Raw genomic sequence first — 18655 nt, forward strand, 5'->3', positions numbered from 1 at the left:
GAGGTCTTAGGTTGTCTCATTAGTTACCCCACAACCACCTGCAATTGACCAGTTTCAGGGTGAACAGGCAGATAAAAAGAGAGTATTTGTCTCCAGGCAAATAATTCAGGGCAGAAGAAACAGTGTTTGTGCATAAGCCTAGGGTAACTCTTGCTACCTTATCTTCTGAAATCACTTAAAGGAACTGGATGGCAGGAACAAGGCTACAGATATTTCCTGGCCCAGAATAACGGTGCAGTGCTGGGCTTTTCTCTCCCCTCTGACAGATTCTCCATCTTTTTAGTCTCTGAAAATAGTATTGACCTCCTTGTTTTTCTTCTCCTACTAAACATTAATTAGGCAGCATTATTCTTTTCAACAAAGCATGTTAGTCAAGGTAACTCATACCAAATAATTTATTTAACAATAAAGTTTCATTATAATAGATTGTGAGGTGAATAAATTTAGTTAAAAGTTGAAGTCAATATAAATCTGAGTAGATTTTCTTTTTCTGCTTTAATTAGGAATGTGCTTTGTATAGCTATTTAACTGTTTCATTGGATGCCCACACTAATTCACTGATCTGATTAGCCAGGGAACTAGAAATTAATTCACTAGAGGTATGTAGTGAATAGCAAACACTTGCCTTGTTACTCTTTGCATTATGCTAAGATTAGGTAAGATTTTTGCATATTTTAATGGGAATATGATACTGCATAGTGTTATACAATAGTAGTCGATAGTTCTTCCATCAGAAATTCTTAACATGGTTTCACTCTTATTGTTCTTATATATAAATGAAAGAAGCTGAGAACAGTTAAGTGAAATTAATGGAGGAAGGGTGAAGGATATACCCTTGCATGATTACATGTTGCCTGTTTACTCTTATGGAAGATAAAGGCCTGGAGTAATTTCCAGACTGGGAAATTTCCTGTATTTTCCAAACTCTAGATTTTTGGCAGTTTTATGCTGAAATATTTTCAAATTTATCTCACTCCTTTCTTTCAAGCAATTTTATCTATTTCTATCTCTTTGATTTTATTTCCTTTCTATAATATATATCTTCTGGAAAACTGATCCAATTCTGCTGCCATTGTTAATTATAATTCCCCGTAAACTGAGTAAAAGGGATCTGAGACTTCCCGAACCTAAAGAAAGAATAATTATTTTGAATATCAGCCATGTCTTGACCCTGATACTATGTTTCATTTGATTTAATAAACCAGATTGGAGGGGTGACATATATTGTGAGTCCCAGAAAAAGCCAAGTAAGTATACTATACTTATCAAACAAAGCATAGTATCTCACAAGATAATACTCAAGAGAAAACAGATCAGGTGTCATGCACAATTCCAGATTCTGAGGCCAGAAATTGCTATAGGTGAGGAACTGCAGAAAGCTCTCTGTCTTCCATTGTGGCAGTCATTTCCAACTTCAGTCATTTGACCCCATGAGCTATTTATCAATATCTGGAGATATTTTCCATTGTCACAAATTGGGGGGTGTGTTGTAAGCTACTGGCATCCAGGAGTAGAGTCCAGAGTTGCTGCTACATGGTCTAAAATTCAAAAGAAAGATGTCCTACAACAAAGAATTATAAAGTTCAAATTGTAGATAAAATGAAGTTGAGAAGCCCTGAAGTATGTATGAAGGAAACAGGTAACCAGATTCCACTGTAGTTGATGATTCCTTTACACTGTCTTTGAAGTCACAATTCCCCTCCTCCTTCCTTTGATAGTCTGAGCTACAACCACCATCACTCATTTTGTATCTAGCTGCAATGACTATCAACTCATGGTGCACAGGAAATTTCTGTTTTCCAGAATTTGTTCAGGTAGTATCTTAGAATAAAGTGTTTGAGATTCCCTATTAAAAATGCAGATTCATGGGCTTCTGTCCAGACTTAATGAATTAAGATTTTCAGGAAGAACCTCTGGAAGTAATCAGGCATCAGAAAGTTTGAGAATCATTGTCCTATAATCATAATATAACCAGTGAGACAGTGACCTGATTATGTATGTGCTAACCTAGCCCCCCAAAAGTCAGGTTTTGACATGATTCATCTGGTCATTATTAATTTATTTGTTAAAAATATGTATTGAAAAATTCTGATGTCAGACATTATGATGCCTGACCTTAAGGATAAAATGGTGAACAAGACTTACAATTTTGTGCCTCAGTTTCTTCACTTGTAAAAAGGAAATAAGAATTATATTTAGCTGATAGGGGCGCCTAGGTGGTTCAGTGGGTTAAGCCTCTGCCTTCAGCTCAGATCATGATCTCAGGGTCCTGGAATTGAGCCCCACATGAGGCTTTCTGCTCAGTGGGGAGCCTGCTTCCCCCTATCTCTCTGCCTGCCTCCCTGCCTACTTGTGATCTGTGTGTGTGTCAAATAAATAAATAAAAATCTTTTTAAAAAAAGAATTATATTTAGCTGATAGACTTGTTTTAAGGATTAAATGGATTGATATATGGGATCACTTTAAACAGTATGTGTATATTAGAAATTACTAAAAAATGTGAATGGGTAAAGAAGATGTGGTATATACATATACAATGGAATACTATGCAGCCATCAAAAGAAATGAAATCTTGCCATTTGCAATGACATGGATGGAACTAGAGCATATTATGGGGAGAGAAATAAGTCAATCAGAGAAAGACAATTATCATATGATCTCCCTGATATGAGGAATTTGAGAGGCAGGGCAGAGAGTTGTGGGGGGTAGGGAAGGAAAAAAATGAAACAAGATGGGATGGGGAGGGAGACAAACCATAAAAGACTTCTAATCTCACAAAACAAACAGGGCTGCTGGGGGGTGGCAGGGCAGGGATAGGGTGGCTGAGTTATGGACATTAGGGAGGGTATGTGCTATGGTGAGTGCTGTGAAATGTGTAAACCTGTGATTCACAGACCTGTGCCCCTGGGGCAAATAATACATTATATGTTAATACAAAAATTTTAAAAAGGTCATTGTGGTTAACTCATTGAAAGTAGGTTTCAAATCTAATTCATTACTCCAGCCCTAAGCAAAATGCTTGTCATCAAGTAGTTATTTCTAGTAGCTATAGTCTAATAGGGGGAGTGGAGAGTGTTGGGGGACACTTGTTCTCACCCCACCTTCAACGTTATCATGATACCTGGTTTCTCCAAAACAAGAAGACACTAGTATCCTGTTCTTGTTCTCTCAAAGCACTTGTACTTCAGTCAAAACAATAACAGGTTCCTAAATTTATTCCTCAGTATCATACTTGTTTTGTCTTGTCAGATGCTCCTCCTTTGGTTCAGGAGGACTTTCCTCCTCATTTGCCTGGTTTTCATTCTTCCCAGTTAAATTTAGGGCTCATCTTTTTCCCCAAAGCCCTTATTGTTTATTCACTCCATACTAGTCTGTCCTATAATAATAGTTAAAACCTACTGAATGTTTACTATGTATCAGCAGGGATTTTATTAACAGTTCTAAATTACATGTGCTTATAGTCCTCTATTTACTTAAAGCAACAACTTTATATGGGTAGCATAGAATATACTACCATTTTTGGCAAGTATCTGGATTGCGATCCAAACCTTCAGTTTTGTGCTTTTAAATTTTATACTAAGAGAGGCATAGTGCTTATCAGACTTCATATTACAATATGTGTATCTTCACCTTTCTCTCCCTAGAGTGCAGCACAATGAAGGCAGAGACTTCATTTATTTTCATCACCCCCTTTGTCCAAATCAGTGGCTAGCAAGTAATAGACAATAAGTATCTGCAGAATAAATAAGTATTCAATGTAAAATCAAATGAATAAACACATTAATGGCTTTAATCCTTTTATATATTTCTGGAGCCCTTAAGGGATCTTTCTTCAACACCATCAGTCTCAAGTGCACATCTCTAGGTAGATGAAATCTAGATTTTGTTGCTTAATTTATTTCTTCCAATGGGACCATGAGAATTAATTACTTCTAGTTATAGATCAATATGATCAAAATTAACAAATCAAATCATCTTTATTTATATAATCAAGTTATTACTTGAATCAAACAGAAGAGAGAGCCAGCACAAAGAGATTTCAAGACTGAAGGCACAGACTCTTGTCAATCTGTTCAACCTCCTGAATCCTGTATGTGGCCTCTGAAATGCAGCCAAGAGAGGGAGTTCAGAAGCTGATTCTTGGTGGCAGATGGCAATGGATCTATAGCTTCTAACCCTAAGTCCGTCCCATTTTTTTGTTTGGTTCTGTATTGTAATTTTTTTTATAAAGATCTTATTTATTTATTTGACAGAGATCACAAGTAGGCAGAGAGGCACACAGAGAGAGAGAGAGAGGGAAGCAGGCTCCCTGTTGAGAAGACAGCCTGATGCAGGGCTCAATCCCAGGACCCTGAGATCATGACTTGAGCTGAAGGCAGAGGCTTTAACCCACTGAGCCACCCAGGCACCTCTGTATTATAATTTCTTAATACGGCTTTCCGCTGCTGGTTATCTCTACTTTTTCTTGTTTCTTCCATATTTTCCATTCTATCTGATTTCCCCACTCATATGCAAATATGATCATGTATAACATTAAAATATGCATACATACATATTAGCCATCTCATTTCCCACTCTGTCTTCCATGGTTATCACTTTCTCCCATTAATAGCCATCCTTCCCTACTTCTTCAACATTCATCACTCACCAAACTCTATGGTCTGCCTTCTGCCCTCATGACACCAATACCTCTATTTTGCTAGATCCAGCAAATGTTCTGCTTAGCTTGTATGATCTTTCATCAGCATTTGGTCCAGTGGGCCATTTCCTCCTTCTTAAAACACTCATACATGTCATGATACCATGCTTTCCTGGTTTTTCTCATGCATCTTTAGCTAACTGTTTTTAAGCTTCTTTACATATCTTCACATTCTTTACATCTTTACGTGTTTGTTCTATCTGGTCCCAACGTTGCTCAAATATCAGTTCAACTTCTTTTTGTATCACACTCTCACATGCAGCAAACTCATCTATTTCCTGAGCTCCATATCTATATCTATATTTATATTTATATCTATATATATATCTATATCTATATATAACTTTTAAAAAAGGAAAGTGGCACTTAGTTAAGCAGTTTTTTAAGCACCTGACTCGATTTCAGCTCAAGTTATAATCTCGGGGTTGTGAGATCAAGTCCCACATCAGGCTCTGTGCATAACAGGGAGTCTGCTTGAGATTTTTTCTTCCCCTCTCTGTCGGCCCCTCCCATTCTCTCTAAAATAAATAAATAAATAAATGGTCTTTAAAAAAATAAAAAAGGAACTGATTCCCTTCAAATCACATTGTAAGTCTGGAATTTTTACTGGGCTTCAGACACGTATATCCAAATAGTCAAACTGAAACCTCACAGTTTTTCTAGATATACACATCATCTAATATATTATGAACTCTTCCCAGATCTTATCTCCAATCTATCCCAGATCTTATCTCCAGTCTGTCCAGTGCAAATAAATTGCAGTGACTCACAGTCTCATAAATAAGAAGGTCCTTGTTCAAACTTAAGATTGTCTACTATTGGGGTGCCTGAGTGGCTCAGTTGGTTAAGCCGATGCCTTCAGCTCAGGTCGTGATCTCAGGGTCCTGGGATCGAGCCCCGCATCAGGCTCTCAGCTCAGCAGGGAGCCTGTTTCCTCCTCTCTCTCTGCCCACTTGTGATCTCTCTCTCTGTCAAATAAGTAAAATATTAAAAAAAAAAAAGTTTGTCTACTATTAATTGTGTAAAAACAAGAATCTTACTCATTTTTAATACCTTAATTCCCACAAGATTGCAAGAATAATGAAATTAGTCAACTTATATAAAGCTCTTAGAACAGGGATTGGCACACAGTAAGCGATAAATTAATATTAATTATTGCAATTGTTATTATCATTTTCCAACTTCTTTCTATTTCTACTGCCAATTAATGCAAGCAGCCATCCTCTTTTACTTGGACTACTAAAACATCTTCCATTTCCAATCATACCAACCTCTGATTTATTTTTTATGTAATTACCAGTCGGTATAAATTAATTATGTTCTGTGCAAATCATTCAATGATTTCCTATTGTAGGATAAAACTGTAATATTTGTATTATGGCCTTTGAGAACCTCTAGTTTCTGGTCCTTTCCTCTCTCCCCTACTCCATTTAGCACCCCTTTCCTTTCTTCAAAGTGTTCCAGCCAGAATGACTCTTTTTTGGTTTTTTCATTGTTGTGAGTCATTGATACCTTTGGGGTTTGCAGGTGATTTACCCATACCTGGATCACTCCATTCACCCTTCACCCTTCAACTGGTTATTGTCCTCTTTTCAGTCAGCTTAACTGGTACATTTTTTTTTAAGATTTTATTTATTTATTTGTCAGAGAGAGAGAGAGAGAGCGAGCACAGGCAGACAGAGTGGCAGGCAGAGGCAGAGGGAGAAGCAGGCTCCCCACAGAACAAGGAGCCCGATGTGGGACTCAGTCCCAGGACGCTGGGATCATGACCTGAGCTGAAGGCAGCTGCTTAAGCAACTGAGCCACCCAGGCGTCCCTTAACTGGTACATTTTCAAGCAAGCCCTAGTTCCTCTATTTAAATTAAGTCCTCCATTATGCCATCCAATAGCACGCAGTACTTTTCCTTCCCTTTTTTTCCTCTCCTCAGTACTTTTCCTTTCCTTCCTCAGTACTTTTCCTTCTTTCCTTCACTTGCTATATTTTATAATTCGCTGATTTATTTGATTTAAGAAATAGTCACTAAGCACTAGGGTTTCGAGCATTCTTCTATATACTAAAGATGCTGTAATAAACAAATCAGTTTCATGATCTCATGGAGCTAGCTAGCATTTTGTTGAGCTTCCTATAATGTAAATTGCATATATCTTCATTTTTAAACATATTTTCCATAAACATTTGTTTAATTTTTGTCTGTTATTTAGGCTGTCAATCCTTGATAACAAAAAATTTTATCTCTTCCTCTTTTTGTTCACTGTCCCCAATATCTGGTATACTGCCTCATCAGAGCTATTTTCTGAAGGAATAAATGAATGAATGAAGGAATGAAAGTACATGAAATTTGGAATTACATAAATAAACCTTGTAAACATCACAAATCACATAATTAAGTTATATTTGCAAAAAGATGGAATGTAAAATTAGGTCACATAAATTTAAATCCTGTCTACATTATTTTTGTGATTTTTAGCAAGCCATGACACCTCTCAGTTATCTCACTAACCTAAGATTTCTTAATTGGAAAATAGAGATGACAATTACTCCTACCAAAATGGATATGAAGGTTAAAAAAATAACTTTAGTATTACTCTTTGTAAATCATTAAATAATACAGAAATATTTATTGTTGATATTATTATTATTATTATTTGATGATCAATACAAAATTATAGTAAATAAAGAAGACATGACAAAGAAGTACAAGATATCAAGAACTAAAAATGATACAGTCCTGTATTTCTCTAAACATTGGATATCTTAAATTATTTAGATATCTTAACTTATTGAAAGCCTATAAAAATCCTGGGAGACATTTACTACTACAATTCCTTTGTAGTGGCGAAACTAAACACTAGAGATTTACTTCCCCACATCACGTAACAAGTAAGAGGTAGAGCTGAGATTTAAATCTAGAGGTTCAGGTTCCAGAGCCCATGTGTTTGACCTGCTATGTGGTATCGCCTTTTAGATGACCAATAAGTCATGATCTCAGCTCTGAAGGAAATCATCCCTATGTCTGCCAAGACACCTCTCCCCTCTCAGGTTAACCAACACTGTTATTTCAGTGACTACATACTAGGGCATCATTATTGTGAAAACCTTTCATATTTTATTTTAAAGGGCCAGCCCATAAAAATGTCAAAAGTGGAAAAGAGTTTTGAAGAATGACCCTCAAGCAGCCATGTTTCAAAGGAATATAGTCCTGTTCAGGATATGAGACACTAACAGGAAAGAGATCCAGCCCTTGGAGATTAATCAAAGCCTGACATTTAATGAAAAACCTAAAGGTCTTGATGGAGCTTTATTATATCAATTACTCATATAGTCTAACATATTTTATTTTTAAGAAATGCCTTGCTGGCAGGACTGGCATTGAAATAGTAGCCCCAGAACATCTTTGAATGGCCTTATCCAATACCTAACTCCCTTAACATCCAGTTTATAGAATACATTTTGTCTATTTGTGTCGTTTTGACTAGCAGCTGAAAAATAATATAGTTTCTTATGGCCATTAAGGTCCAGGGGTCCTTCAACATGCTTATTTCCCCCATCTATTGTCTCACTATAGCCCTTGGTTCAGCAAAAAACATAGCAACTACAGGCAAATACTGGAAAACCATGTATAGCCTTCAAGTCTCCTCTTAGCTGTGTGATGAAGTGCTATGCATGCCAAAAGGATTATTTTTATTGACAGAAATCTGGGGAGTCTTTATAAGTATAAATTCTAAGTTTTTTAGATTATGGTGGAAGGATTATAATGTTGGATTGTCAAAATGTGTTAAATGAGCCCATGTACTAAGCAAAGATTTTGGATTCAATATGCTAAACAAGGGACTGAGAGTATTTGTAGCAGTTTGCTTTAATGGTTGATTAAACCTTTTACCAAAAGGTAAGGAATGATGACGTTAAAATATTTGCGATACTGTAAAATAGGTATCCAAATTTGGGGGAAGAAATGGTTGTTAGCATGGATTTGTCCCACTCACCAACTCTAATCTATGCACCTCAGTTTGTCCAAGGACACTTCCTTAGCCTTAATGTATTCCTCAAGGAAGCTCTAGCAGCCAAGAAAAATTCTGGAGTAGCTATTACCTGTAGGCCAGGGATGACAGTGGCAAATGGTGCCATTGAACTGGATTCCCAAAATCCAATGGGGATAATGGGATCCCAGGATTCCCCATATTCAGTGGGTGTGATAAAACCCCAGGACAGCAGGAACTGAGTGACAGCACTTAATCACTAGAATTAAAGTGGGTATGGCTACAAAAATGGAAAGTATAGGCAGTACAGTAATCATTATGGTTTGATCTGTAGAGGTCCTCATTGTTAGTCAACTGATCATGGTATCCTTAGGACTAAAGCAAATGGTCAGTCTATAGAATCTTATTGATTTGTATAGTCAGAAAAACATTAGGTCTGGTGAAGAGAGATATCATTTGATTTGCCACAAGATAGTCCAATCCCCTCAACCTATTTTTACTCTTGAGACAGTTTTCTGGACCCAGAGTCTCTTAATAAAGGGGATATTGGATTCCCTTGAAAAAGGTTAAGACCACACAGACAAAAACTTATTCTGTAAATCTACCTCTTAGCCTTCCTCCAAGAAATGTGGCCAACGTTTATCAGAGTGACTATGTATCATAGAAGTTGCCTATCTAGACAGTGAGGCTCTAAGGCCCTAGTTCTAACTGACAAGCAATTCCTGGGAATCCAAAATGCAATGTAGTCCAGTAAACATAGTAGACATCTATAGAGATAACTGGATGTACGGTTTGGTTACCATAGTAGGCCTGTGTGCACCTAAACTCATCATGTGATTTTGTCCCAGCTATAAAATACATGGTTGTGAGCACAGACTCAGTGACTGGCAGAAAACCAGATTAGTTCCTTGGCTAGTAGAGAAAAAAACAAGTAAAGGCTATAGAACTACCTTTATCTACCAACATAATAAGCAAGATGTAATACCAAACTTCTACACATCAAGGACTTAAAAGGTGAAGGAGTAGTGCTTCTTACGACATACATATTCAGTTTGTCTAGTTGGCTTATGTCAAAGGCAGACGGACGTGAAAGAATAACATGGATTATAAAATACCTAAGTAGGTAATTATTCCAGTTAGAGCTGTTATCATGTGTTTTCATTGCTGGGGTTTCCACAGTCCCCTGACATGTGGTATTTAGCAGATATTTTATTGGTGAAAACATTAGTTGACTCTTAGCAGAGGGTCACCAATACACTGTTGCTGAGTTACCTCAGGCCTAAATCTAACAACTGTCCTGAGGATATCATCTAGTCTAAAGGCACTTCAGTTGTTTTTTTATTGTATAAGACAACATACTGTTCCATTACATAGATGACACCATAATGACTGGACCTGGTTAAAAAAAAAGAAGGAACTATTCTAAACACCTTAATAAGACACAGGCTAACTGAAGGTGATAAAGAATTCCACAAAAATTCAGGGCCTTACAACATAAATGAAATTTCTAGGGTTTCAATGTCCTGGACATGTTCTGATATCCCTTTAGAGGTGAAAGTAAATTTGCTGTATCAAGTTCTTCCTATTATTAAAGAAGGAAGAGAATGTCTCTGGATTTTGGAGGCAACATATTCCTTATTCAGGTTTATTACTCCAACCCATTTGCCAGGTAAACTTAAAGTTTGTTCTTTATTAGGGTTTTTATAATTTTTTATCAGCACTCAGAAAAGAGAAAATTCAGCAATAAGTTTAGATTATTGCATAAGCTGCTCTACCACTTGGGCCACAGGATACTACAAATCTAATTATGTTCAAAATGATGGTAGCAGATAGGGATAGTGTATGGTATTGATGGAAAAACTCTTCTTAGTGAATCACAAAGTAGACTTATAAGATTTTAGAGCAAAGCAATGCCATTCTCTTCAGATTATTATCTTGTTTTAATAAGTAGATTCTGACTTGCTACTGGTCTGGTCTGTAGCAGAGAATGCACACTTCCCATGAGCCACCTAGTTATCATACAACCTGAGCTACCCTTCACCAATTGGATTGTTGGGCATGGACAGAAGTCTATCATCAAATGAAAGCAACGCACATGAGATCAGACTTGAGTGAAACCTGAAGGCATAGATTAAGTCACATGACCAAATGGCTTAGACATCTACAGCCCATAATCCAGCTCCATTACCCCTCTCTCTCAATCATTATCCTTAGAACCCCATTAGGAGTTTCCTATGACTAGTAAGTGACAAAGGGAAAAATCAGGCCTTATTTACAAGTGACTCTCAAGGATTGACTAGAAGCACCCCAAAGTAGACAACAGCAGCTCCGTCATTTCACTTCATGGTGCCTCCAAATAAAGTGGGGAAGAAAGGTCTCCCAGTAAGCAGAACTTGGGAGTAGTACACCTGTTCTGTTGATTTTTTTTTTTTCTCCCTAGAATGAGAGATGGTCAGAGGCAGGACCCACACTGATTCATAGGTTGTGATTAAAATCAGAGATTGGAAGGAATACATTGGAAAAATAGTGACAAAGAAGAAATGGAAGAGATATCTGGGTAGATGTCTCTGAATGAGCACAGAATATCAAGATATTTTTTCATCCATCTCTGAATGCTCAGCAAGGAGTAGTTTCAGCAGAATAAGATGTTTATTATCACATGAACAAGATGATATGTTGTCTGACTTTCAGCCTCTTTCCCCAAACACCCTGGTCCTTACAGACTGTCTCTCACATAAAGTGAACATGGCAGCAGGGATGAATATTATGCCTAATACCAACAGCATAGATTCAACAAATATAGTCTGACTTACAGTTTTCCAGCTTTTTTTTTACTTTTTTTATTATGTTACGTTAGTCACCATACAGTACATCATTAGTTTTTGATGTAGTGTTCCATGATTCATTGTTTGCGTAAAACATCCAGTGCTCCATACAATCCATGTCCTCCTTAATATCCATTTTACTTATTTATTTGAGAGAGAGAGAGCTGGGGAAGGAGCAGAGGCAGAAGCAGACTCCCTGCTGAGCAGGAGCCCAATTTAGGGCTCCATTGATCCCAGGACCCTGGGATCATATCTGAGACAAAGGCAGACACTGAACCAACTGAGCCACCCAGGCGTCTAAACAATTTCCCAGCTTTTTAATAATAGATACTAATACTTAGTTCCCAATATGGTAAGGGCTTTAACTAGCTGCCTGGGAATAAGTTGATTAAATAGGACCTTTCCAAGGATGCCATTTTCTTCTGCAAGTTAGCTGAGTTGTCATGATGGGAGGTTGTGAATACACCCCAGTTTACAGTTTTCCCTTTCTCTATTGCTATGCCTGATGACCTAGTCATTTTGGTCCTAACCACAAAATTCTACAGAGGGTTGACTCATTTTTAGCAAAAGTGAAAGGTCCAAATTACAAAGTCTCCAAGAATACTTGAAAATAAATAAGGTCTAATGTGTTGATTCACAGTATTGAAGTAAAATCTTTATGGACAGATCTCACATGACATAGCAATCATCATCAGATATCTACATCTATTTTTCTGTACTTCTACACTGTATTTGTATTCCATTTACAGCAGTTTGTATTTTATATTATGGTGTTTGTCACTAAATGGTAAACTCTCTATGGCAGAGACTCTCCTTTTTGTCTTTGTATTCCTAATATCTGGCTATAGTGGGCACACTGTACCTGTTGAATCAAAAAGGGTAAATACTATAGAAATGAGAACAATATTTAAGTCATAAGGACATAATTAAGAATTGGAGGCTTGTCACAAACAGGTATACAGGATAAGATATGTAAGGGTTAATATGAGGAGAGATTTCTCATCAGAACTAGAGATAGTACAAGGATTTGGTGCAAGTTGAGCCTTTCAGAATTGTGTATACTGCATTTTTTTTTTTTTTTTAGCAAAACAAGACTTGAAAGTTTATAAGGGAAATTGTGTCAAATTTCATGGGTAAAAAAGAGGACTATATTTGTCTGGATATACAGGGAAGTGGCATAGTCCAGGAGAATGAAAAATTAATTTATGAAGCAAATTATAAGGCAAAGAATATAGAAACAAATTTATATTAAAATATTTTATAAGTAGAGTAAATGGGAAGGAACAAATTTCCAAACATATATGCATATTTTAAATATTTCTCTAATATTTAATATTTGATTAATAGTGCTGATTCTTAAGGGTCTTTATAGTATTAATATCAGTGAAATTTTCCCATCAAAAAATTATGAACATCTGTGCATTAGTCTCTGAAAATTATATTTTATTTTATTATTATATTATTCGTTCTTTAAAGTCAATATTTCACTTGGTAATGGTTTCTTCCTTATTGTTAAAGGCATCTATAAATTATTCTGCCCAGAACAAATGTTTAAAATTGTTATAAAGGCATGGAATTTACTGTCATGGTCTTTAGAAATACATTTATCATCATTAATTTTTTGCATTGAAAAGAAGCTTAACATAAAGAACATGTTAGATAATCTTGTGCCTTTATAAAAACATTGAAAAGTAACATAGGATTTACTAATTTTGAACCATATTTCCAAACCTGCCTATTTAACAGAAGAACCTAGTGGAGCATCTAAAAATAGAAATTCTGTACAATCTGATTCAGAGTTTCAGTAGGTAAAATCCTGAAATTTGTATTTTTAAGAAACTTCTCATGAAAATGTATATATGTATATATATAATATATATAAAAGAAACTTCTCATTAGATACATAAGTAAAGGCTATGAGAACCTGCATAAAAATCACTAAATACAATGTCAAAATGTAATTGATACATATTTGTTCAGTGACTATACAAGTAAACTACGGCTTTGCTGAATTTATCACCTTCTCAAGAATGTTAAAATGGTTCCAAGAACTTAGGAAGTATTTATAAACCATTATAATAGTTATCCTTCTCTTAGGGTTTGATGGCCTCATAATGAAAGGGTGGATGGGATTCACAGTCTCTGGAACTTCTTTTTACACAAATAAAATACATATTTTGTTTTGTTTTTTTCTGGGAAGAAGTTTCACCTCATTCTCATTGATTCAGCAAATATGGACTACCTACAGGGATCCTTACTCAAAAGTTAGGAGCTACTGGCCTAAAGTACCCATATAGCTATTGATTTGCACGTATGCTGATCTTCCCTCTAGACCCACCACCTACATTATTTAAATTTTAAGCATAGTGCAATTACCATGAATTCATATATCCTTAGAATAAAAAGGGTAAGTGTGATCAAGAAACAAAGTCAGACAGTAAGACTTATCCACACTAATTTACACATGGAATGCCACAGAAGTTTTGTTTTGTTTTGTTTTCATAAAGGAATTCAAAATAGAAATTGGTACTTCGAGATAATTTCATCAACATTAACCCTCTTTTATAGTTCAGTTGCCTGTCTTGCAAGAACTTTCTGCTGATAGGGCGGAGAAAGGTCATAGTTTTGATGTCCTTCTAGTCCATGTTACTTCAATCTGTCTAGTAGCTGCTGTCTTTGTGGGTTTAAAGTTGTTTGGTCAACCAAATAAGGACACTATAGATTGAATTGATCAATGTCACCTTGAAGGGAGATTAAAAGCTCTTTTTTGCAAGGCAGTGAAATACAGGAGCTAGGAGAGAAAGTTTACTAATATGCTGAATGGCAGAACTAAGTTTTGAAAAGCCTAGATGCAGAAATTAATATAAAGAAGTTATTTTAAATCATGATAACTGAAATGTAATTTGCAAATGGTAAAATTTTCTATTTAGATGTACAATTACACAGGTTTTAACCAATGGATACAATTGTGTAACCACTGTTGCTGTGAAGACGTAGAATATTCCCATTATTACAAAGTTTCCCCATGCACCTTTGTAGTTAGTCCATGTCACGCCCGGCCCTGGAAATCACTGACTTGATTTCTACATCTATACTTTGCCTTTTGCAGAATGTAATATACACAGAACCGTAAAGTATGCAATCTTGTATGTCTGTGTCTTTCATTTTCCAAAATAAATTTATGATTCTGCTTTATTAGGTGTTATCAATATTAGTTCCTTTATTGTTAACCAATATTTAATTGTGTGACTGTATCAAGATTTATTTATTCATTCACCAGTTGATGCATATTTTTCTTTATGCATATAGTTGCTGCTATAAGTGTTTGTATATAGGTCTTTTTCTGGATATATGTCTTCATTCCCTCAGCTAGATGCCTGGGAGGGGGCTTCCTGGTTTCATATTATATTATTATAGTATATTATTTATATTATTGATATCATTTTCATATTGCATCTATATCATGTTATATACATAATAAGTGCATCTTAAATATTATACATGAAGTGCTAAATTGCTCTCCAAAGTGGTTGTACCATTTTGCTTTCCTGAATTCAATGTATGAGAGCAGTTCTACATCCTCGTCAACACTAAGCATTGCCATTTTTTTAGCCATGCGAATATGTATGTAATCAATCTCATTTGGGTTTTCATTTGCATTTCCCCAATAAATAATGATACTGAACTTCCTGAGTGTGTTTGTTTGCAATCTATGTCTCTTTTATAAGGAAGAGTCTGTTCAATTCTTTTCTACTTTTAGTGGATGTATTATTGTTATTATTATTATTGAATTATGAGAGTTCATACAAGCCTTTTAATGGATATAAACATATTGTGCTTCATAGATGCCATGTTTTGTACAAATTGAAGTTTTGTGACAAGTCTGCACCAAGCCAGTCCATTTGTACTATTTTTCCAACATTTGTTCCTTTGTGTCTCTGTGTCACGTTTTGGTAATGCTTACAATATTTCATATTTTTTCATTATCATTATATTTGTTATGGTGATGTTACTATTGTAATTGTTTTGGGAAACCATAAACCATGCCCATATAAGATGACAAATTTAATTGATAAATATTGTGTGGGTTCTGACTGCTTCGTCAACTAGCCATTCCCCCTCCTTCCTCCTCTCCTCAGGACTCCCTATTCCCTGAGATACAGCAATATTAAAATTAAGCCAGTTAATAACCCTACAATGCTCTCTAAGTGTTTATGTGAAAGAAAGCTGTATGTGTCTCCCTTTAAATCAAAAGCTACAAACTATTAAATTTAGTGAGGAAGGTATGTCAAAAGCCAAGATAGGTGGAAAGCTAAGCCTCTTGGGTCTGTTAGCCAAGTTGTGAATGTAAAGAAAAAGTTCTTGAAACCAACACAAAGTTCTATTCCAGTGAACACATGAATGATAAGAAAAAGAAACAGCCTTAACTGCTGATATGGAAAAAGTTTGACTGGTTTGTATAAAAGATCACCAGTCACAATACTCCCTTAAGCCAAAGGCTAATCTAGAGCATGGCCCTAGCTCTTCTCAACTCTGTGAAGGCTGAGAGAGGTGAGGAAGCTGCAGAAGAAGTCTGAAGCCAGCAGAGGGTGGTTCATGAGGTTTGAGAAAAAAAGCCATCTCCAGACCATAAAGGTGCAAGGTAGAGCAGCAAGTGCTGTTGGAGAAGCTGCCGCAAGTTATTCAGAAGATTTAGCTAGAATAACTAATGAAGGTAGCTACACTAAACAACAGATTTTCAGTAGAGATGAAACAGCCTTGTCTTGGAAGAAGATGTGATCTTGGACTTTTAGAGCTAGAGAGGACAAGTTAATGGTGGCTTCAAGGTTTCAAAAGATAGGCTGACTCTCCTGTTAGGGGCCTAATGCAGCTGGTAACTTTAAGTTGAAGCCAAGGTGCATTTACCATTCCAAAAATTCTAGGGCCTTTAAGAGTTATGCTAAGTCTGCTCTGCCTGTGCTCTGTAAATGACACAACAAAGCCTGGATGACAGCACATTTATAACATGGTTTACTGAATATTTTAAGCCCACTATTGAGATCTGCTGCTCAGAAAAAAGATTTATTTCAAAATATTACTGCTCAGGGGTGCCTGGATGGCTCAGTTGATAGAGCATGTGGCTCAGGGTTGTGAGTTCAAGCCCCACACTGGGTGTGGAGATTACTTAAAAATGATATCTTAAAAAAAAAAAAAAATATATATATATATATATATATATATATATATATTTATTTATTAACAGTAAACCTAGTTACCCCAGAGCTCTGATAGAGATGTATGAGATTAATGTTGTTTTCATGTCTGCTAACACAGCATCCATTTTGCATTCCATGGATCAGAGAGTAATTTCAACTTTAAAGTCTTATTTTTGGGTGGGGGCATGGGTGAGCCTGGTGATGGGTATTAAGGAGGACACAGATTTTATGGAGCACTGGATGTTATATGCAAACAATGAACCATGGAACACTATATCAAAAACTAATGATGTACTGTATGGTGACTAACATAATAAAAAAATAAATGAGAAAAAAAATAAAGTCTTATTATTTAAGAAATATACATTTTGTAAGGATCTAGCTGCTGTAGATAGTGATTCCTCTAATGGTGAGTAAATTGAAAATCTTCTGGAAGGATTCACCATTCTAGATGCCATTAAGAACATTTGTGATTCATGGTAAGAGGTCAAAATATCAACATGAACAGGAGTTTGGAATAAGTGGATTCCAAACCTTATGGAGAACTTTGAGGGGTTCAAGACTCAGTGGAAGAAGTAGCTGTAGATGTGGTAGATGTAACAAGAGAACTAGGATGGGAAGTGAGGCCTGAAGATAGGACTGAGTTGCTGTAATATCATGATAAAACTTTAATGGGTGAGGAGTTCTTTCTTGGGGATGAGCAAAAAAAAGTGGTTTCTTAAGATGGAATCTACTTCTGGGGCACCTAGGTGGCTCAGTTGGTTAAACACCCAACTCTTGATTTCAGCTCAGGTCATTGTTGGAGGCCACAGTACGGTTAGAGTCGAGGATCAAACCAGGCCCTGACTTGTGTCCCCTTCAAAGTACAGACACCTTGACAAGGTTAAGGACAGGAAAGTTGAGTAACACTGAGAAAAGGGTCTGTGCTATGTGTCGTGCGCTCGCCTACATGACTTCCCACACACTCCCCCTACAGAAGGGAACAATGTGGTCAGGGTCATGAATTCTTAGTTGGTCCTTGTTGTTCTGTACCTACCATAACCCACTCCCTGGTTGATTGCCTTGCTAATGGCTTTAGCCGAAACTACCTGACATCACGAGGTTTGCTTGTAGTTAATGTTAACTTGTTATAGAAACTTGCGGTCATCTGACTAGGTATTGATGTATTACTCCTCCTATTCTGGTCTGCCTTATAAATGATTGTAAGATGTGGAATAAATTTGGCACTGTTGGACATCCTTCTCAGTGTCCCTCCTGCCCCCATCTCTTTGTCTCTTAATTTCTTTTCACAATCCTCTTACCCTCATGTTTTCCTGGTCGATTTGTCGCGCTGGCCGCGGCAGTCATGATCTCAGGGTCCTGAGACTGAACCAGCATCTGGGTCTGTGATCAGCACAGAGTCTGCTTGAGATTTCCTCTCTCCTGGTGAAAATGCTGCAAAGACTGTTAAAATGACAACAAAGCAATTAAAACATTACATAAACATAGCTGATAAAAGTGCCAAGATTTGAGAGGATTCCAATTTGGAAAGAAGTTCTACTGTGGGTAAAATGTTATCAAACAGCATCGCATGCTAGAGAGAAATTGTCCAAAAAAGAACAAATAGATATAGCAGTCTTCATTGTTGCCTTTTTTTTCATTGTTGTCTTACTGCCACAAGCCACCCAACCATCAACAACCACCACCATGATGTCAGCAGCCATCAATATTGAGGCAAACTTCCACCAGCAAAAAGTTTACAACTCACTGAAAGCTCAGATGATGGTTAGTGGTTTTTTAGCAACATAGCATTTTTTTAATTAAGGTATGTATATTGTGTTTTTAAAACATAATGATATTACACACTTAATAGACTAAAGTATAGTATAAACATAACTTTTAGATGCACTGAGAAACCAAATAACTGATTTAACTCACTTTATTACAGTGGTCTGGAAACAAAGCTGCAGTATCTCTGA

The 18655-nt window shown here is 36.3% G+C and overlaps 1 long non-coding RNA gene across 1 annotated transcript in view; it reads left to right on the forward strand.

Moving 5' to 3' along the window:
• Positions 1 to 18655, forward strand: part of LOC125093689 (uncharacterized) — a 33354-nt gene that overhangs the window by 108 nt on the left and 14591 nt on the right. Inside the window, exon 2 of the long non-coding RNA XR_007125319.1 lies at positions 18358 to 18461. This is a non-coding gene — a long non-coding RNA (uncharacterized LOC125093689). The remainder of the gene's footprint in view (positions 1 to 18357; positions 18462 to 18655) is intronic.

Source organism: Lutra lutra, chromosome 2, assembly GCF_902655055.1.
Source record: "Lutra lutra chromosome 2, mLutLut1.2, whole genome shotgun sequence".
Lineage (NCBI taxonomy): Eukaryota > Metazoa > Chordata > Mammalia > Carnivora > Mustelidae > Lutra > Lutra lutra.